Below are 21,842 nucleotides of genomic sequence, written 5' to 3'. Positions count from 1 at the left end.
GGGGTGCTTTTGAGCAATGTGGTTCTACAAAAGCTCATCCAGGAACACAGTAATGAGAAGATTCACTCTGATAGCAAGGAAACAAATTAAAGAGTGAGCATTGCAGACTGAGCCAGAGGCTGGGAAAGTTGATGAGAACTGCTCTTCTGTTGCCCACTGCTTCCTGCATTTTGTATTAGGTCATTAATGATCTTCAGTTGATATTGGTTGAATGACACAATAAAATATCCACTGAGCTTTAGAGTCAAACTGCATGGAACTGATTATTTTAATGGATTCTATTCCCTATGTATCATGGGGAATCAGCAAAGAAAAAGGAAATCCCTAACAGTGAAAGGAAAACCTTAATTTAGTGAAGTGCAAGAAACTTCTCTCACAAGTACAGCTGTAAACAGGCTCGAGGTTGTATATCTATGACTAGTGTGGCCCTACAAGCTTTGGCCTAACACTCCAAAAAAGTGTTTTGCAAGATGTTGTCTAAGGAGAAGGAAATTACTCATAGAGCTTAGAAAGTTTTCTTTAGAGCTCAACCCGTAGGACAATTAGATCTCAGAACACCTCAGGGGGCTGCTGCCAACAGAGGCTTGATTTGCTGTCCATCATCAGCTTGCTGTATTTTCTTGGAAACTGTTCCTTTCAGGCCAACTCATTATTTTATATACACCCTGAGGTGACGTGTATCTACTGTAAGAGCAACTAGGAAAGGATATTGTGACTGAAGAGATGTGGTACAAAGTTTTGGTAAAGTATCTTTCTGAGTTTTGGAATAAATCTCTTGTATTTCAAGGGCAGAATCAGACTGGTTTTAGACCATCCCTCTTGCTATTTAATTTCTTTGGTCAAAAAGGAATCACCAGCTTTGAGGGATCTATTTCAGTTTGGCCATTACAACCTGGCTACTGAATAGCCACCAACACAGTTGTATATAAGGACATGTCCACCTTCATCTTTTCTTATCTTCCAAGGACAGTCCATCTGTTGAAAAGAAAGGGACCTGAATAGGAATACCAACACCTTGACATTTTTGGAGGCTGGGATCTCAAACCAACTTTTGCTGCTCTTTCTGCATTCTGTCTGCCCCCGTGTTGTGTGGAAATTAGAAGGCCATCGTCCTTTAAGCAAGACTGTGTTGAACCCAAACGCATAATGCTAAACTATTACGGCTGCTAGGAACTAAAAATTCTTGTCTCTCACTGAGTGTTAACAACAGCCACAGCACAATGAGCACAGTTTTACATAATGGTAATCCCACAGAGTACACCAGGCACCTATCACAGATGTAGATGTAATCCAGAGTTGGGAAAAAATCAGGTAAAAAAAAACCCCAAGACACCTGAAAAAATTTTATAATACACCACTTCCAGGCAGAAACCTAGCATTAGATTTCATAGATAGTCTAAAGTAGGAGAAGTGGCAAGAAATCTTCCAGATTACTCTGTGTAGACATTCCCATATACATGGAAAATAAATTCCCATATATTTCAAAAGCTAGCAATGCACGAAGTGATGAAACTGAAGTCTGCCTTCTGCTTGGGTTCCAGTATGCAGAAGCAAGTGTTTCCTGATTTAGTTCCCTGTTCTTCAGATGGTGTTTTTCATCCCTATGTCTTCTTTCTTTCTCTTCTACCTCCTGCCTTTTTTTCTATTGTTGTTCTTGGTTTTGCTCTGTCCCTCCTAGTGATACCTGTGCTGTAAATATCACCTGGAAAGTCACATCAGAGCAGCTTCTTAACACCACAGGAGATAGGGAAAGGAATACTTCCCGTGCAGACAAACTGGTTTTGCCAGCTCTGTAACAGGCAGAAATACAATCCTTCTTGTAGAATACACAACATGGCTTGCTTAATACGTGTTTGATTCACATTTCATTAAAATATGCCTATGTAACAATGAAGGAATCCTGTTTTACACTCTATATTTACATGCCTAAAATTACTTTCATTCAACCATAGATTATTATTATTGAAAGACTGTGGGCTTTTTCTGTGGGTTAGCTGTCTGGCTGGAATTTTTGTTGTTTAGTAAAGCAAAAACCCTCTTGCAGCATTTAAGCTAAAGCTACAGAAAGATCTAACAGAAAACAAACATTAGTCTGGCAAACACAAGTATTCATACAAACTTTGCCTGAAAATCCCGTCAGTCTAATCAGGGAGCAAAAATGACACCATTTTTCCAGGGGTGGTGTTAGATTCCAAACAAAAGTTGTTGGATGATGTTATTGGCTGAATAAAATGACTAAAATAATAATACCTGTTGGAGACATTTGTCAGGCTATGGGATTTTCCAGTAAGGCAGAAAAATAAGAGAGGTTACAAATTATTCATTACCAGTTCTTTCATACAGGTCTATAGTAGCCTGGCACTTAGTGTTACCTTGACACACAACGCCGTTTGTGACAAGGTGATTTAGTACTAAATCCACAGTGGGTTTGTCTAGTACCCAAAAATTTATACTACATTACCAAGGGAAGGGTCTTTGTCTTTCTCAGCATGCTGAGAGCACCACGGATACTTCTGCTGCTCCTGAATGCTAATGTTAAACAACAGCATTTATTCAGGATAAGGTCAATGCTTAGAGACCATTCCAGAAATGTTCACAGACTCTCCTCCCCTGACCTGACACCAGTGCATTTGCCTGCAGATACTGTGTCACCAAATGTCAGCCTGTGCAAGCTAACGCAGCACGCAGATTTCCCTATTAGTCACTTGCTGAAGCACTTCATTAAGTAGTCACTTAAACTGCCTCTTATCAGACTCCTGATGGTGTGAATTTACTGGGAATGAGCAGGATTGAGTAATTTAGGCCCAGAGATATTTCCTGAAGCCTTCTAGCTGCCTCCTAGCAATTTAGCCTGTAACATGCAGCCTGCTGCAAAGCTTCTCCTCTAGATATCTTTTTTCCTCTTTTTCTAATTTAAATTAAAAGCTTGGCATTGATACTTGAAGTATAATTAATCTAACCTAGGTAGATAATTGAAACTAGATTCACTGTGAGACATGGACCCAAGTCCAAAGGGAAGTAGGAAACGCTGAAAACTGGCCCTAAAACATAAGGAAGAAATCCTGTTTATTTTGACAAAGCTAAGAGAGCACCTTGATTTCTGTGCCCATAGGGCATATAAGGGGACAATATGAGAGACATTGTGTGTATTGCGCTTGTGGCACCTGTTGCAGCGGCCGATTTCACTTCAAGACTTCTGTCTCACTCCAAAGATCCCATTCTCTCTGTAGATCAAGGCCAATTTACATTGCATGAACATCTCCCCTATTTCGTTCAGAATTTTCCTTCCTCAAGCAACCCGTGCCAGCAGATGCTCCATTGTAAACAAATCATTGTAAACAAAACATAGTTACAGTTTATCCCTATCTTACAGAAACTGAAATTACCTCAGCTTTCTTAAAGATGCAAGTTCATCTGTGCCCCTGACTTTGGATACTTTATTGTTGTATATGATTTCCCCTGATTCACAGCATGTTCTGCATGCCTTTCCCTGCAACTCAAATGCAGTTATTGTGCCTGCCTCTTCTCTCAGGAATGTTTCTTTTCCAGGCAGAGCAACAGTTTCCCCTGTATTTCTGCATCTCTGAGGCATAAGGCTCCCCAGACTGTGTTCATTCTCCCATTCTGATTGTGTTATGTGGTAAGACTGGTAGCTTTACTAACACGGCTAATATGCCTTCAGTGAAATCTGTCTGATATATTCTATGTTTAACATTAAGCTTTATGTCAGTAGAAGGGAGAGATCACCAGCGACAGTTTTCACCAGGCAGTCCAGCTTTATTCTGGTATCTGTCATGAGGGAAAAAAAACCCATTGTATTTTGTAATTTTAAATGAGATTATTTAAAAGTCCAATAATAAAACGAAGAGGAAAATAAAGCAAAGAGTAAAGACAGAAATAATAAACAGCCTTCCAGGGAAGCTGGGAAAAAAAAGAAAAAAAAAAAAAAAAAAAAGGAAGAAAGAGTTGATGAAGCAGAGATGAAAGCAAGGCTGTTCCAGATGCTAGGCATGCTACAGGAGAAAAGGGCTGCAACAACATGCAGACTGCTTGAAAGGGCAAAAAGTTATTCTAAAGTTAAAGTACTCTTCAGGTAGAGGAAAAGAGAAGGAGAATATTAACTAACAGTAACTGAGACTAACTTAGTTTGCCCACCATATTTACAGGAAGCAGGTAAGAAGAATTCAAGATCACTTTAGTTAAGTTGCATTCATGCACGTCATCAAGGTCTTCAAAAAATAACCTTAAACTATCTGGGGGACTCACTGAATGAATCTTCAGTGACTAGTGTGACAAATCATGGAGGGCAGATATCTCACAAGATTAAAGGCAACTGAATATTTATTCAGGTAAAAGAGTTACAAACTGGTCATGCTGTCTTTGAGAGAACATGGAAAGATATTGGGACAAAGTATTGCACATTCTGTTTGCAAGCACTGGAAGATAACAAAGCCTGTTGTCGTAGTGGTTCTATCAAAACTGGACCATATCAAACCAGTCTAATTTCACTGTTTGTCAGAAATATTCTTGTCAGTGAAAAAGTAGCAGAAAGTGTATTTAATAAACATGGACCTTAATGAAGACTATTTTTTTCAGTCTCGTATGATGTTCTCATCAGACACCTAAGAAAATATGGTCAGGTTAAAATTAAAAGAAGACAGGTGCAAAAAAAACCAAACCCAAAACTTCTCAGAAAGCAGTTATGACAGGTTTGTAAACAAAACAGAAAGCGATCTGTCCCAATAGTTCCAGGTGACACTCTTCTAAATGCCTTGAACAGAAGATGGGCTGAACTTTCATGGATGCCTCCAGGCTCAGGAAGACTGAAATCCAAAATTACTTCAACTGCTGGACAAACTAAGCTGAAATTAATATCATGAAATGCAGCAAAGTCCCCCTTGTTGCAAAAAGGATTGGTAGCTTTGCTACTAGATGCTAAATCAGCTGCTGCAGTTTCAGTTCCAAGTCCTGTGCACCCATGGTCTAAGTGAAAGTAATGCTCATTACCTTTGTCCTGGCTTCTGCTAAAACTTCTGGCTTGGAGACTGTTATGGGCACTACCCCTTGCCAGCAAGTCTCACAGCTAAGACATATACTCCCATTGCAATACCATGTTTCTCTTTACTGTCCAAACCTCCTACATATCTCTGTAGCTTCCCTGTCCCACGCTAGCCTCAGTGATCTTGAAAGGTAGCATCAGTTCTTGGCTTCTTCTATATTTGAGCATGTTCACTTTAGTGTAACCCCACTACAGAGATGCTGGAGCAATGGATCTCTTAGAGTAAACTCATTACCCTAAGGTGCTTCTGCTTGAAGTTGAAGCTTATGAGAGAAGAAGGATACAGAGCAGATGACTCCAGGCATAGCTTCTACCTACACTGCGGCACACCAGGATATCTTCATTTTCAAACCAGAATTTATAAATGGTTTCTAGTGAGGTAGACAAACTAGATGCTACAGTGTTTCAATCAAATTGAAGTGATCAAACTGAAGTAGAACAATTTCTGAGTTCAAATTCTGAAGAGCCATTTAGATTCAGTATTATCTTTCTATATTGAAAAGGCCAAATCCTAAAGTCTTTCCTTATTGTTTAATCTGTCTATATTCAGATCCAACAGAGACCAACAGGAATTTAGCTCTCAAAGAATAAGTATAGATTATATTCCTGTTAAGAAAGATTATATAAAATACATCATGGATGTATGACATGCCAAGTATGACAGTTCAATAGCATAGCACACAAAGAGAAGAACATTTCTTTTTCAATTATGCAAAAAGGAGAAAATTAGCATCCAATTGCTTTGCCAGCTTCCTTAGATTCCAATTAGATCTGCTATGCTAACAAGAAACTTGTGCTAAGAACATTTCTCCTTTTTAGCATGCACAATGTGACTTCACATCAAAAACCAGCAGGATCTGGCAGTCAGCAGCACTTTCCTACAGGGAAATATCACACATAGCTGTTTTCTCCGGTGAAACGCAGGCTGGAGGGACTCAATTGTCATAGTGGTTGTTACCACCTATAATTACTTTTAAAGATTCATGTCCTGTAATGATCCAAGACACTCCTGTTATCTCTTTCCAGTGATTGATCTGAAACATCTGTCATCAACACCCACATAGCTAAGAGAGCTATTTTGCTCAGGAACGATAGGGAGAGCAGACATTGTTGTGGAGTTACACTATGTTATGCATGCAAAATCAAAAATGTCACACAGCAGTCTCCAGCCGAAGATTTAATGGCATCTAAATTGAAGCCAGTAGCATTTTGTTTTGCAAGGTGGCAATGTAAACATATTTGTTTACAAGCCTGTTGCTCTGCAGGTCTGATGTGGCAAAGCATCAGCAGAGGATGACAAAGCAGAACCAGTTTCTGATGTCTCCAGCCCTTGCCAAATCACTCCTGATCTGATAGAGAAGGATAGATTCAGAACCTGTCCCTGCTTTGCTAGTTTAGATAATCTGTTAATTACTCTTCCTTCTTATTACTTGACAAAGTCCAACCTCCAGCAATTTGACTGCACAGAGAAACCTCCCATTGACCTCAAAGCATTTGTAGGACAAGCTTTTGAACAGATCCAAAAGTCATTAACCTATATGTATTGAACTTCTTTCTTTGCTTTAATGAACAAAGTATGGCAAGGTATTTGTAGTGTGTAATTAGCAAAGACAAGCTGGCTTCTCCAGATTAAATAATAACTGAAGACCAGATTGTAAACTGAACTCATTAAAGCTATTTGGATTTGCATTACCTTAGAAGCTAGCTCTGATACAAAATTTGGCTTCGGATTCAAACCAGGCTGACACAGCTTAGGGGAAACTGGCACTTGTTTCATTATTTTCCCATTCACCTTTTCACATTATGGAGAGAACAGGGCAGAAATATCTGGACTTGATTGTTTCTGGCCTGGCTGAAAGGTTGGAGCCTTTCACTTGCCCCACAGGTGATTCACGGTCCAGCTTGCAATGGACAGGTACAAATTTGATCAGTTGCACAGAGCTAGTCAGAAGCTGCTATTTGCTGCTGACGGTCGAGATTATTTTAAAAAAATGATTAAAAAATTAAAAATAAACTCCCGAAATGTGCCAATTTTGTGCATGTGGATTTGTTAGTGTGTGTGTGCGCTCATGAGTATGCATTCAAAATTTTCTTTCCATAAGCGAGAAATCACGAAATGATGAATGAAGAAGTTTCTCTCTGGTTCTGCTCTCTTCCCATTAGTGAGTAGGGAAAACCAAAACAAACAAAAAAGTTAGGAGTACGTTAAAAGTGGAATTGCTTTGGATATTTTTTAATTGGAAAGTACCAGTTTTACTGGGGGGGAAAAAAAGAAAAAAAATCAACAGACTTTTCCCTGGCACTGTTTCTCTTTCCCCATCTCCATTTTTAGTATATCAGGTAACTTTCTAGAGAATACTACACATCTGAAGACACAAGGAAATATTAGCTTTGACCTTTGGGGCTTCTCATAGGAACCTGGAATGACAGGCAACAGCCACACTGAAATCCATACTTGCTTTATCCATCATCCACCCTAGACTGGTGGAAGCAAAGAAATCCAGTTCATATAAAATTTACGTAAATGAACAGTATGAGACATTTTCCATCAAAGTTAAAATATTGAGAAAATGTAGGATTTTAAGATGCTTTTACATATTTGCTACTACAAGAAAAGTATACATTTCATACACAAATCACAATATTGTACACTGAAAAGCAAGTAAGTATCAATAAAACAGATTTCTGAAACTTATATGTTTTTATTAAAATTCAAGTAGTGCTGCTGCAGTGGTGTTTCCATTTTAAGCAACTCTTCCCCAAAGCCTTGCCCAAAACGCATGACATCCCTCCAAGTGCCCAGCGTGCCCTGCCGTTCCAGATCATTAGCATGATCCCCACTGACACGCCGTATGGCAGCGAACAGCTCCACTCCCAGCCACGAGCAATACCAAGCTGCTAATGATGCCCTCAGCCCAAAACATGTATTTTATTGAATGCAGTGGGACCTTTCAGTTCTCAGCACGCAGACATCACTGGCAAACAAACACTCAAGGTTGTGTTTTGCTGCTGTGCCCCAGAGAGGCACATATACATTTACACATACATATTCAAAAGCTAACCCTCGTTGAAGCGGGAATACGTTTTGTTTTATTCTGCAGGCTCAAAGTGGCTGCAGAAAGCCACCTGAAGAGGTCAGGGTAGCTTAGGAGAGAGGCTGCAAACGGGTGGAGGGAGGGAGAACTCTCTTCTCGCTGTATTTTGGCTTTGATGTTTTAATATCTAATATTATTGTAAAGAAGCCTGAAATGCGAGGACAGCCTTTTGTAAATATATTTAGTCCATTGAATCATCTCTGTTCCCTACAGCTAGGTCAAATGGTGTGGAAACCCTGAAGCAGCACAAACTACCAGCATGTTAAGCACATTCTTTCTTCTCCCTTACTTGCTCTTTCTCTTTTGCGTTTTTTGTTGTTGTTTTGTTTGTTTTTTATTTCAATTTCAACTATGAATGACCACAGATCAACAGCCAGCAGTTAAACACCTGATGAAGGAACACAGACAGATCAAATGAACTATTAATGGATATATGCACACAGAAGGTTGGCCTCTCCAAAAACTTGAGGGTCAGCTTTCCACATTACAAAACCCCACTGTGGAGACCAGGTATTCAAAACACGTATCAGTCTATCGAAGCAAACAGCTACACAGCAAATTTTCAAGAGTGAGTAACATCTAAAAGGGACAGAAAAAGAACAACTTTACTGTGCGTTTCACCCAATGGGCAAGAAAACCACAGACTAGATAGGCACCAAAACACACTATGATTTTACTCCTCTTAACTGAGCTGGAAGGTTTCAGATTGGGTATGTGGAGGAGACTCTAGTGCTGCCTATGTATTTGAGACTTCCTTTGCTCACCTTTGTTACTTTTTTCCCCCACTTCTAGCAAGGGCCAATCCAGAAGTAACACCTTCCAATCTTTGCAGTGCCATTCAGGGCATTTCTGGGCAAGGTGAAAGGATGCCAGGAGAGCTGTAGTCAGTAGCTCTGCTGTGCTGGGAGTGAGCTTCAGAACAGAGTCTGCATGGGACCTGCCAAAAGTAACACTCTGGATTGTCAGCAGAAATGGGGAGACAATGAAAAAGTATAGATTACCTTTCTCCACCATCTTTCCCATGCCTGCTGTAAATATGAGGGAACAATCCTTCCTCCATAGCAGTGATCATCAACAATTTATGGTGGCAAGGGGAACCTGACTTCATATTACCCACTGCCACATTCTCCTGCAGCTGGGAGGAACAAATAATTCTGAGGATTAAAATGATCACAAAGCTGCTATTTCTTCAAAGCAAAACAAGCCCAGGAAATTGGATGCATCTTGTGGTATCTGAGCTGTTGTGCCCTATAGCCAAAAGTTTCAGTTAAAGTCATCTGTATGGAAATAATGCAGATAACTCTTTTCCCTTCACTGATGCTGAGATATGAGGTGCACATGAGAAGAGGAAACTTCAGAGGGATCAGATTGCTTATGGGCAGTGTTGAGTGCTTTTAAAGCAGGAGATTAGGGAAATTCTTATCAACTGCTGAAAGCAACTCAGGAAACAAAGGCAGTTAAAGGAGTTTATCCTCCAAGCAGGCAAAAGCCAATGAAAGGCAGTTTCCAGACAAGATGAGCATGTAGATGGGTCCTGTTCTCCCTGATTAAGTTGACCAGGAAAGTGAAAAAAGCTATTTTATTTGTTTCGGGCATATTTATTTTCTTGGATGTTGCCGAAATACACATCTGCTCTCTTAAGTAGAAAGAGTATCAGTAACTGTTTGGCTTTTATCATTTTCCTGTTTCTCATGCCATAATCCCCAGGGATCACAATGCACACCCAGAAAAACATACTTTTAGTGGTATACCTTGAACAGACAAAAAGACTGTTTTTTCCTGGCTCCTCCAAACAACACTGTCATATCCACTGTTCATCAGGCACAACAAAAATCCTGTTTTATGGCTGTATCCACACTAACCAGAACTGACACACAAGAGAAGCTGCTCTCCAGTTGTGAAATTATCATGTGCAGATTGATAAGAAAGCTTTGTTTCCAAAAGCATGTGGTAGTGCTTGTCTTTGCCAACAAATGTGCTTTTTTGGCATTTTGCGTGTCAACAAAATACAGTAGGAAGCTTCCGGTGAGACGGCGTGCTAATAGTCTTTTTAGGACTATTTTACTTTTCAATGCTTTTCAAATTGCCTAACATACTGAAGAAGGATGAAGAGGCAACTCTCCACATGAATATTCAAGTCTTTTTAAAAATCAAATATTCCTGAGATTTCTCAACTGAAGATAAAAGGCTGGAAAGTAAAAGGACAAGAAAAAACCCCAACTGATAAGACAAAGACAGATTGCTATGTCTTCTGGCCATTTGGGGTCAAACTGTGTTGTCAATATCCTTAAAAGTCAATAATTGTAATTTATTTGTATTAGAGGGTTATTTAGAGATTTTCTCAACTCAGTTTCTGAATAACCAGCAACTTGTCAGCCATTAAGAAGTTGTTCACAGGATGACTGCAGTAGTAGAGATAGTGGGGTTCAAGAGACAGTGGACACACCTTTCCATTGAGTTTTTCACAATACACGAGAGGCCAGTAGCTGTGAAGATCATATAGCTGGAGAAAGCAGGCAGCAGGTTTGCTATGAGAAGCAGCCCTGTTTCTAGTCACTGTTGATTTCTTGCCTGAGGCACGTCAGCCTTTCAGTTTGACTAATGTTGAGTTTTCCTCCCTCTTCCCATGCCCTTTAACCCCCAGCCCAAGCACCCCTATTTTTCAGCCATGTCTTTCACCTCCTCTTAGCCACCTTCCCCTGAACCTGCTTTGCAACAGTCACCACCAGGATATGTTCTGCTCTCTCAGACAAATCAAGAGGACAACTTGCCCCAAGTCACTCAACAGACCTCAGCACCCAAGAGGGTTCATCACTACAGCTTCCAGATCTTACACTACAGCTGCTAGGGCAGGTAAGGGCAGTTTGTGGCTAACAGGACATTTGGCATCATTTGGCAATAGCACTGGTGCTAGGAGAAATGGCACACTGCTTTTCTTAGTATTTTCAAACACCACATTACTTTTCAGCAGGGGAGAAGATGCTGTTCTGTGTTGGCAATAGAGTTAGGTTTATAAACAATATGGAAAAGAAGGCTTATTGGGATTTCCACTGAACAGTCACAAAAGCCAGTGAAAGATAGGTCGGTTTTGTTTAGTGTACCTCATGTTAAGGTCTCATTGGAAGTAGGGAATAACCTTCAAAATTCTGGTAAACAGAAGTGGGCTTAATGTCACCCAACACCAGAGGCTGATCGGTAGACATTTGTTTAAGCATTTTCAAGATCCATTTATAGTTAATAGGCAAATGAATCTCCTAAGACGCAGCTCTGAAAAAAAAGCCCCAAACCCCCAACAAAACAAAAAACCCCAACAAACCCACAAAATCCACAGATGTTTCTAAGAGGCCAGATGAAGCTAAGCCAGAGTAGCCATTATTTTATTGACTATCAGTGAGTCTGGGGAGACTAGCTCAGATGGAGATCTCTCTCCTGCAAACGCACACAATTAATTCACAGAATCATAGAACGATCAGGGTTGGAAGGGACCTCTGAAGATCATCTCATACAACCCCCTGCTAAAGCAGGTTCTCCTAGATCAGGTTGCACAAGATTTCATCAAGATGGGTTTTGAATGGCTCTAGAGAAGGAAGCTCCGTGACCCTTCTGGGCAGCCTGTTCCAGTCCTCTGTCACCCTCAAGGTAAAGAAGTTCTTCCTCATATTCAGAAGAATTTCTTGTGTGGCAGTTTGTGCCCATTGCCCCTTGTCCTGCCAATGGGCACCACTGAAAAGAGCCTGGCCCCGTTGTTTTAACACTTGCCTTAAGATATTTGTAGGCACGGGTAAGATCCCCTCTTGGTCTTCTATTCTCCAGGCTAAACAGGCCCAGCTCCCTCAGCCTTTTCTCATGAGAGATGCTCTGATGCCCTAATCATCTTCACAGCCCTCCATTGGACCCTCTCCAGCAGCTCCCTGTCTCTCTTGAACTGGGGAGCCCAGAAATGGACCCAGCGCTCCAGATGCAGCCTTACCAGGGCAGAGGAGAGGGGGAGGATCACCTCCCTTGACCTGCTGGCCACGCTTCTCCTAATGCACCCCAGAAACCCATTGGCTTTCTTGGCCACCAGGGCACACTGCTGGCCCATGGGCAACTTGCTGAGTCATCCAAGACTTCCTCCCACTCATGCCTTTTTGTAAAACATGTCCTGGGATCACATCTTAGACTTGACTTTCAGAATTTTCAACCACTTGAACTTAAAAAGCAAACTACAGAATCAGCTTCTCCCTCCAAAATCAGCTCTGGATGGTTCAGGAACATGATGCTTTGCCTTCTTCCTCTGGTCCAGTCATAGAAAGTGAGCAGAGAGAGACTTCCTTGCTTTTTATGTTGTGACCCTCCGACAGTTATGTGTGGATGTGGAAATAAACAGCTATGGATCTCATTTTTAAAGCTTTCCCTTTCATAATCTACTAACCATTAGTAATATTTCTCACACACAATTATGTGGGGTTTGTGTCACACACATATATACACACAAAAAAACCCCTTTTCCACAGATTAAGGAAGTTGAATTTCTAGTCTATTTAGAATTAAACTGAGTGTGGCTTCAAGTTCTGTCAATCAAAGCTGTGGCAGGTTGTAATCATTGTCCCATTTAATGAGTTAATGTCTGTACAGAGTTTGAACATCTCTGACGTTGTATAAATTGAGTGTATTATTATGAATTTATCTCATTTCATGATAAGCTGTACTATTCTCAGTCTTCAGTTTTGATGCATCTCTAAGGCCTTACCTTAATTTAAAAGGTTTCCAAAGAAAGTGATCCTAAAATAATTTCTTAGCATGGATTAAATTTATCCTAGGAAATAAAACAAGAGAAAGCTAACCCAAGTCACCAGTTCTGTTCTGTTACAGAAACAGCTAATAAAACCTCTGAGCTTTACTGGTAAGAAGTTTTTCTTGCTATTACACATGCAACATATATGCAATTTTCTTATGTATATAATTACAAGAAATTCATGGTATTTACTATTGTAGATATAACCAAGTATTTTAAGTAAATTCCTTTCCAATATGTCAGAGAGTGCCCCAAAGAAACTTCCAGATCCTATAGCAAGTAGGCAGCTGTAACATCAGGTTACAGGATGATGGCTGGACTGACCTTTGTAGGTGATCTTTTGGGCATCCCATGGGTCTCACCGTCACTCTTATCCACACTTTCCCTCATCAAATCTGGTCACCAGATCACAGGTCAGACTGACCAGTTGTGTTTCTTGTTCCCAGAGAAACAAACTGGACTACAAACACACACAGTAGCATGAGGTGAGAGTTCATTATGCAAGTCCCAATCTGACATGAATAAAATGTAACTGGGCAACATCCTGGCAAAAGCAGCATTCATGTCCCTGATGAAAATGAAATTGAGCCAGCAAATACTAAAGCATTGAGGACTACAGATTTCATCTTGCTGTGCAATTCTTGCAGTTTCTCATTGCAGCACTCTCTTGCACACAGCAAAGAAATGTTTTGATACACAGATAAAATAGCTTTGTGTTGGACATTACTCTTATCTTGGGATTCCTGCATTAGCATTTCATCATGGGGTACTCAAACTCCACACACTAACCAAAAAAAGTATACTCAATTACTTTTATAGCCATTTTTTTAAGCAACCTTTCATTTTCTTCTGATCTCTGTAAATAAATGAATGAATAAAATGTAGATGGTCCTTGCTAATCTGGCAGTATATTCCAGCCTTTGATCTCCATGGAGGAAAGAAGATCAGAAAAGCATGTAATGTATGTCAAAGTCTGACACTGATCATCTTTGCCTTGGCTCCTTCATTTACAAGATTATGTTCACATGGCAAACTTGATGGAGCAGCATTAAATAAGATAAGCCACTAGAGTCTCTTAGAATGCCATGACAGTACCTTTTCATGAAGGTGTGACTCAGAATACGAAGCAGCAAAAACCATATTGAAACTAATTCCAAAAATATGTTCTGGATTTGTTTACTTCCTACTTAAGGTGGATGGAGGGAAAGATGTGGAAACATTATTTTTTTAAATCTTCCAGTCTTGGAATGCAGTTTTTAAAATATTCATCTATGGCTATACATTCATATTGCATCTCCTCACTGAGCTAGGGGAGTCTATTTCTAAAGAAGAGCCAAAGCTCATACATGTTCTTTGCCCCAGGCTAGCTCTCCCTGGGTTTGGGGAGATAGCAATATGAACTAGTCCCATGCTTCAAGAATCCCACCTCAATCCAGCCTGTTCCAAGACTACATCAGCACCAACAAGAAACAAAGATCCCTGCCTTTCCTTTTCATTCTTCCTTACTCCATTACAGAAATAAAAAACTTGAATAAAAGGGCCAAGATCTTCATTAACTTCAAGAGCTCTACAACTTTAAAATCTGGAAACTGAAAAAGATGCATTTTCTCAAAGATTAAATGAGGCTGTGTCTCTGTTTTAGCAGAAAGGAAGCTGCCACAGAAGCCTCTGTCTCTTCTATGGCAGGGATCTCCAGCTCCAGTCTTCTCCAGCCCATAGAAGACCAGCAACCAGTTCAGACCTCCCCCCCAGGTACACCACCACTACCTTTCAGTCTTCCTCTTCATTTCCCAGAACAAAAATCAATGGAATATACCTGAATTGTTAAGACCTCCTGTTTCCAGGTTTCCTACTCATCACTGTGGTCCCTGTTATTAAAAGTTACTGAAGCTTTGTTGCCATATCCTAGTTGTCCTAGTTTATTCTTTGATACTGTGAGTTTAATTTATACTAGGGACACAGTAAAATAGCAATTCCAAATAAATATCTCTCCAACTTGGCTTTCTCTCAGCATGTGGCAAAGCAGGTGGCTGTTCCTATATTATGATCCTCTGAAGTCACAATTCAGTCCATCACTTCAGCTCCAAGACAGTAACACAGCTAATAGATGTCGCACACAAACAGTTATAGTAGCATTTCCTCTAGTGCAATGACTCTTTCAAAAGGGCAAAGGTTGCTGTTGCACAGAACTTAATTATTTTAGGTCCTGTCCCAAGGCTGCATAATGAACTATACTAGAAACTGGGGACTGCCAGAAACAATCCCCTCTTCTCCTCCAGTTTCACACTATCTGACATTACAATTTTCTAACACAAACTAAGAGCTACATGGATATTTTTAATTTAAATATTAATTTAAATAAATGAGTAAAGTGTTCCTTTTCCTTCAAACCACTATCAGAATAAGACAAGACATAAACCAAGTAGGAGGTAGAAAAAGCAGCACCAGACCAATTAGTCACATTATTCACTAGGATACTGATAGATACAGAGTTATTGATGGAAAAAGCATGAAACAAACACCTGATTGAAACAGAAATGCAGTTATTGCTGCAGTGGAACTACGTAGCAAAGTATATGTTAAAAAGTAGCAGGAATGAAGAATTATCACTGAAAGGGAAAGAAAAATTAGGTTCTACTATTACCCCAGATGCAAAATTCAAGTTTAGGAAGATGACAGTGGAGGCAGATTATCACAGCTAGAGGTAGACAGGGATGCAGTATTACATCCGCCTGTCAAATAAACAGTATTTCCTGCAGATGCCTTCAGTTCTGCAGGGTAGTATCTTAGTTCAGCAATCAGCTTAAAAGAAGAGAAATGACCTCTGAAGCATCTAGGTTTTCCCTTCAGAAGAAACAGACCCTTTCTGACTCAACTTAAACATGTAAGATGGGGTGAGAACACAGCATGAGCAATTAAAGCTACAGAACCTAAACTGTTACGGTCTGCATCTTTGCTATAGCAAAGATAAGATTTAAAGGCTCGGAGGGCAAGTTAGGCTTTTTGTTGAGGAAGAAAATAATTTTCTTTCCTGACATAATTTTTCACACAAGGCCAATCTAAATATACAGTTTTATTACCATACCATTTACGGTTCTGAAGGAATCAGAAAGCTTACCTACTTGGAAATGATCAATATCTCCTAGTTTCAGAGTTGGAATGGATATTAAAGGGGGGGAAGCACAAAAAAACCAACCAAACAAGAAACTCTGAGAAGAATCTCATGAATTTTCTACCAGCTGCTGTATTTATTTACCCCCCACTATCCTCTCTACAATGCACAGGCCTCTAACACAGGCACAGGAGACAAAAATTGTAGATTACTCTTTGACCCCTGTAGACTTCAATCAATAGAATCACATGTGACCTGAAAATTAAATCTCTGAGGTTTCCATGCATGTGAATGAAAGTGCAAATTCTAGTTCTATTGACAAGGCTATACTCCTGTTGCACAGCTATATCACTTCAGCTGAAACAATATTAATATTGACATTTGACAACGGATGTATCACTGGGAGGGGGAAGAGGACACAAGTTAAAATGAGGCAAATCTAATAAACCAATAATGCTGTAGCACTGGGTTCATTCTTTTATAAGCTGTTAATGCTTTTTTTTTTCATACTACTGAAATATTTTAGAGCATTTTTCTTGCAACACTGAAGTGCAAAGAAATTTTAAATAGCACAAAAGGATACAAACCTAATCAAAAGTAGTTTATGCTGTAAATCCACCCAATCATTCTCTTAAGGAAAAACTAAGCATCCATCAAAGTTATATTATTTGTTTATGACTTGCTGTATCCAGCTCTGGAAGGCATACTGTTTCTCTGTTCCAAAGAGCTACTTTTATATGGAAAAACTGCTTGTAGCATCAGCTAGGGTAGGTTCACCTAAGGACAGACTTACCCTACGGCTCTCAGTGGTCTATATGGGAGTCTCAACTTCACTGGAGTATGAAGACAACAAAAGTTGCTTGGCTGCTCTATAACAGTCATTTCTAAAACCCAATAACAAAGGAAAAAGAAATCAAGCTGAAGTAGCCCACCTTGACAGCAGAGCTAGGTGATGCTGAGAAAGCACAAACTATCTTCTGCTGTTACTTAATCATTTACATGATCAGAGATAAACTGCAGAGAGGAGATCCACACTATGGGCTGAGCAGTCATAAGAAGCACTTAAAGCAAGAGATAAAGTTTGAATCAATCTTCATCTTTCTCTGGCTGCTACTGGCACCTCTGACAAGGCTGGATTGAACTTTTCACTTCTTCCTCATCACACACAGCTAGCGACACCTCGGTGAGAACAAACCCTAGGTCAGAAGCTCATCTAACTTGGCCTGCAATATAGAGGGCTGGAGTCAGGGAATAAAATCCAGGACCTTTTCATTATGAGGGCAGTACACCCGTGACTTCTGTCATTCAGATTCAGTCCTGTGAAAAGGGTCCAGCAACATGAAAGGTGAAATGGTATGATGGCCAGGCAGATCCAGCCAACTCATTAGGTAATGATCCACAGACCCCTTTAAAAAAAAAAACAAAAAAACCTCCATCTGATTTTCCACGTCAGAAATGAATTAACAAATCACAGGAGCACATCATCTAAAGCCCTGACATTAGTATGCATTTTAATAGCTAATTACAACACTTGCACCTTTTATAATTGCCAGCAAAACCCAGACAAAACCTTCTTCTTGAACTCCAGGCCAAGGAAATGAAAACGTGCTGCTATTGCAACTGTGGAAGAGAGGCAGAAGTACAGATTTTCATGTTACCTTTTACTGCGGAATCTACTTGCTGTGGGAATCTGACATTCATTTCAGTCCAGCAGTTTTTCAGAAGAGCTGCTTCTCTTTCTGTTCTGGTGTCACACTCAGTCACACTAACTTATTTAATTATTATTATCAGAAGTGCAAAGGCAGAAATTCAGATATGCTCAGCTTTCAGAGCTTGCATTGTCTTTACCTGGACTGCAACCAGACAGAGCATTCAGAACAAGATTGGGGGGGGAGTGAAAAAGAAGCAAAATTATTTCTGCTTCCTCTCACAGCACTGTCTAACAGATTTTATGATGCCATTGGGTGATGGTGGCAGTTCCTTACATTCCAAGAAGACCTGAGGATATATACAGGTGTCCATCTGCATCAGCTTTGTGGAAATTCCTCTGGAAACTCTCAAAACTCTGTATGTGTATATTTGAAATCCCGGGAAAGGGGAGCAAAGAATATGATGTTTACAGAGTTTGAAATGAATGTTTGTTTTGATATTCATCATTAAAGCTCTGTAATTAGAGTAAAGTCTGTTTTCCTCATGCAAAGGAACATAAAGCAAATATAGCATCAAAGGTTTTACAGAGGAGTTCATATGATTTGGCAGAACTATTGCAGTCAGATTGCCTGTGGATTCACATCTTGAAAGGAATTTCCTGTATTCTTTGTGCTTGCTTGCTCTATCTGATAGGTTAAAAAAAATAAACATATTTAAGATATCCACACTTCCATCATCATCTGATCAAAACTGGCCTGAGTTCAAAGGTAAGCAGGAACACATGCATGCTGTGCTAATGAGTTTAGCTTCCTCAGCTGGAAAGAATCTGATGCTATACCAAAGGTTGCATATAGGGCACTGACACCTTCTAGAGTTTTCATATGCGAACCTTAGCCAGAGGCACCTGCACATAATATCAGGCTTGGAAGTGCTGCACTGAACTGATTTTTTTTTTTTTTTTTTTTTTAAAGCAAATGGACTCACAGACCAACATCTGCAGCAAAAAAAGGCAGGTTTGCTAAGAATCAAGGTTGTGCATGCCCATGCAGAGAGGGCACAGGACGCAACATATAGTGAGTGAAAATCACATATATAGAGCACTGGTTCACAGCTGGCAAAAGGCATCACTGGGAACTGGCACCATTCAGTTTTCTATCAGGCTCAGATAAAACCAGATTTAAGGTGGGAAAAACAGGGTTTGAATTTTCATCAATCCAGTTAGCCTTGCACGCCTCTCCCTTACACTCAGATAAATACTCTTTTCAAGAATGGTCAAATAGAAAAAGGAGCCAGTATTAAACTCTAGTCATGCCTTACACTGCAGAGAAAATCTAGCCTGTAAATCAGTGCTGTGGTGCTGCAGGAAAGGATATGTTTGAAAGAGAGAAGATGGAGAAATTCACATACTTTGGACAGGAACTTGGAAAGAGAATCTAAAGTCCTGGTACAAATGTCTTATTACTGTCTGGAGCCAGTGTTGAGCTTTCTATAGCTACTGTTTCCAAGCAGGTAAAAGACTGAGGAAGGCATCAAACCTCCCATGAACTGGAGAACTCTGCTTTTTGTGTCCTACTTCCAAACTGGCAGGATTAAAGATACAATCTTGAGGTAGTTGCAGTGTTGGGAAAATACTGGAAATTCTGCCTGTATTGTGAAATGCAAAACCATTTGCCTTGAGTTGTTCACTTTGAAATTTCATTGCCACCACAAACTAAAAAAAATAATGAATAATGGGCATCCCATCCAGGTTTAGGAGAGATAGCAAATATAAATTCCCTTCTCAACACATTTCTGCAGATGTGTTTTTTATGATGAACATCGAAAAAAAGCATCAATGCCACACCTACAGGGTCACATCACAGAATTCCCATGGGACTGCTCTTTCCCCAGGGAGAAGAGCTTTTTCCATTTCGCTGAGGTCGTGGAGAAATGAATACCACTAAGCAGAAACACTTAAAATAAAGAAATAAAAGAGGCAGTTCCTTCTCCAGGTGTTCACTGCACCTTTACAAGGGTCTCTGGCTGTGCCAGCCCCGGCGAGGCTGGGTGATGGAAACACAGCTTCACAGCTATACCAGGTTTGATGAAGCCAAAAAAAGGAAGAGGCCAGAAGAACATGGCCACACTACATCCTCCTGTGCCTCCCCTGGCAGAGTACCACATAGGACCTGCTCCCTCCAGGAGCCAGCATAGCACAGGACTGAGCTATAAACCTTACCTGTGGGTGAGACAAGTGGGTGCTATCATAGCTTGTGCTCCACGCTGCTCTGAAAATTTCTTCCTTGGCCAGTCCAGGCACATGCTGTGCCCGCAGCAGGACATAAACCCACATTCTCAGCCCACCGGGGCCAGCAACAGCTGCAGCTCTGGGCATTCACTTAAATGTAACTGCACACAGCTGTGGCAGAAAGAGTATTTTGCTGCCCTTTCCCTCACTGCATTCATTTGCAATACAGGCGGAGTGAAAGTAGGAGCTTTCCAAAGCTTTTTTAACTCTTTTGAGTAGCTCTGGTGTTCCTATTGTTTCTTTATTAGTACTTCCTTCTACCAGTAGTTTGCTGATGCAGGACACCAAGCTGCTTTTTTCATGAGATAGCCTAATTTGATCATAATTTTGAAGGATGGTTCTTCCACTCTAAATTTCAAACCACACAGCAGGCACTTGTATTCACACTTTTCACATTTGTCTGCCTGTGCATGTGCACACACAGACACACTCATATTTAACTGTCAGAAAATGAGTCATTTTCTATAACATAATTATTAAAAATATAGAAAAAGAGTCAAAAGAGACCTCAGGATGACTACCTCCCCCACCCAGATTCAGGAAGTAAGAATCAGTTATATGTAATGCATTTTTTATAATTATCAGTGCAAGCAGTTCTTTAATGTCTGCAATGATGTAGATTTCCAGCCTTCCCAGAAAAATGATTGCCATCTTTCCTATTAGAAGAAGGTACCCTGATTTCTCATCTGTGGCTACTCTGATGCCTTTTAAACCAACGTGTCCTTGAACACTTGACCATGGACATGAAAAAAAAACTCAATCCCTTCTTTGGCCACATGGCTAAGGACATGATTTGCTCTTCCCTGCTAACGACTGAACTATTCTGACACCAAAAGGACTCTGGCTGGATCAAAGTCCAGTCTATCCTGCTTCTGTTGACTCACTGGTACGGACAACTTCTCAATTTAAAATGTGAGCTATTTTATGTATATATATAATATGTATATTTTATGTGTTAACTTTAATAAGAGACTTGTGGCTTCAGTAAGAAACTGGCAATAAGCAGTACAAGCACTTAGATGTCTCTTGCCTGACTAAATTTTCCAATTAATTTCAGTTTATTTCATACCTTGAATAATTACACTGAAATGTGTAAACCAGAGAAGCTTTCCCCATTATTTTCATTAAAACATTGCTGTGTTTAGAGAAAAAATTGAGTCTTTCTCCTCATCTGATTCAGAATATCAGATCTGTGTACACTGAAAGAAACAAAAAAATGTGTTCTGGATTCAAATATTCCCAAATGATGCCTAATCCCAGGCCTCAAACACAGCTGCTTTCTGTGATACAGAATGTCTCTTCAGTGCATGCAAGCTTTTCTGATCATGGATGGAAAGGCTCAGAATTTAATGCTCTTATTTTCATGTTCACATTTTGATACAGAAAGCTGATCAGACAGAGGTGAAAGGTTATTTGTCACTTTCTTAATCCAATCAAGGTTACAGGTTTCCTTATCTCTTTAGCAAGTCGCTGGTCTGGAAAAGTATCTTAAGGTGCAAGACTCATCCCACCTGCTCAGCTAAAGTAAAAGGCATCCTAAACCCTAGCAGCACTGAACCTGAATGTTCAAGGTCTAAAATAGGTTATGGTTCAGCAAACTCCAGTTCCCTTAACTCCCAGCAAGAGTGAGCCTCCAAAGCCTCATAGGGAAAAAAAAACCCCAAACACAAAAAACCCCAAACAAACAAAAACCACAACAAGCAGAAATAAAAAAAAAACAACCCCAAAAAACCCTGAAAAGAAATCCCAAACCAAAAAAACCTGCAAAACGTAATCAAACAAGCACTTTCGTGCTTCAATGAATTTCTGTCCTGTGAAACATTAACCATTTATAATGTATACAACCTTCTTCCTGAGGACTA

General features: G+C 40.0%; 1 long non-coding RNA gene across 18 annotated transcripts in view; it reads right to left on the bottom strand.

Annotated features, from left to right (window-relative positions):
- LOC119153594 overlaps positions 1 to 20,085 on the bottom strand; it is a 115,512-nt gene extending 95,427 nt beyond the window's left edge. For 13 of the 18 annotated variants that reach the window (XR_005106178.1, XR_005106186.1, XR_005106170.1 and 10 more), the window contains exon 1: positions 16,837 to 16,969. This is a non-coding gene — a long non-coding RNA (uncharacterized LOC119153594). The other 5 variants (XR_005106174.1, XR_005106173.1, XR_005106176.1 and 2 more) reach the window with 5 other exon arrangements.
- Positions 20,086 to 21,842: the final 1,757 nt, after the last annotated feature.

The sequence above is a fragment of the Falco rusticolus genome, chromosome 9, assembly GCF_015220075.1.
Source record: "Falco rusticolus isolate bFalRus1 chromosome 9, bFalRus1.pri, whole genome shotgun sequence".
In the NCBI taxonomy this organism is placed as follows: domain Eukaryota; kingdom Metazoa; phylum Chordata; class Aves; order Falconiformes; family Falconidae; genus Falco; species Falco rusticolus.
This window is presented reverse-complemented; position numbering and strand designations above follow the sequence as displayed.